The following is a 1,019-nucleotide window of genomic DNA, read 5'->3' as shown; positions in this document are numbered from 1 at the left end:
CAACCACCAAACCTCTATTCTGTCTCGCCGTTCACCCTCTTCCCGCCCCCCTCTCCCCCATTTCCCCCTCACTCACACTCTGACACACGCACTCTCACTCACCCAGGAACCAGGACTGGCCACGACACAACACCCCGCCCCCCTCACCACGTGGGAAGCGGCTACCCGCTTCTCTCTACCCAGTTTCCACTTCAAACTTACTGGAGAAGAAACTTAACAGAACTAGCGTGAACTCAAAACTGGATTACGAAAAAGCATTTAAAAAAGCAAACAAACTAAAACGTTCTGAACAGCTTCAAAACTATGGATACTAACGTACTTTATATCTTTCCAAATGGTGAGTCAAAAAACATGCATGTTTCATCCAATTAAAACTTTAAAATTAAAGAATCTTATTACATTTAAGAATCAAATTTTTTCTCTTTTGTCATGGAACATATTTTATTGGCAATTTTATAAAAGCCTGGATGCGTAATTAAAATTTGTGCAACTTTTCAGAAATGATCTTTGCTGGTGTCTGTGGTTTAATGGTTTGGCTTTTCGAAGCTGTTCGCTAAAGAAATTCGTTCAATCCATTCGCACTTTACATGTTAATTACAAAACGGTGAGTCAAAGATACTATAAATGATGTCTTAAATCAAAACTTAAAAAAAAAAATCAAATCTTAATGTTAAACAGCCCATGTCGTTGTGCGACGCATTCAAATACCCCCCCCCCAAAAAAAAAAAAAAAAAAAAAAAAACCCCCTCCACCCCCCCCCCCAAAAAAAAAACAACAAAAAAAAAACAAAAACCCACACACAAAAAAAAAAGTTACAAAAAATAATTCTGTATTTTGCTTTCAAAAATTCAAATGACGAGTTTCACTGGCGTGCGTAGTGTAAATGTTTATTATTAGGCTCTTTACCTTTTTAAACTGAAGACGTGAGTTCAGTTCCAGAGTGGCACAGTCATTTTTAAAAGTTTCTGTCTGCATGTTTTCTGGGATGTAATAATGGTAATAATGATAATAAAATAATA

General features: G+C 36.8%; 1 long non-coding RNA gene across 1 annotated transcript in view; it reads left to right on the top strand.

The window, feature by feature from the left end:
* Positions 1–104: 104 nt before the first annotated feature.
* The window catches only part of LOC118478632, an 18,293-nt gene continuing 17,378 nt past the window's right edge, over positions 105–1,019 (top strand). Inside the window, exon 1 of the long non-coding RNA XR_004859190.1 lies at positions 105–337. This is a non-coding gene — a long non-coding RNA (uncharacterized LOC118478632). The remainder of the gene's footprint in view (positions 338–1,019) is intronic.

Source organism: Aplysia californica, unplaced genomic scaffold (genome assembly GCF_000002075.1).
Source record: "Aplysia californica isolate F4 #8 unplaced genomic scaffold, AplCal3.0 scaffold00763, whole genome shotgun sequence".
NCBI lineage: Eukaryota > Metazoa > Mollusca > Gastropoda > Aplysiida > Aplysiidae > Aplysia > Aplysia californica.
This window is presented reverse-complemented; position numbering and strand designations above follow the sequence as displayed.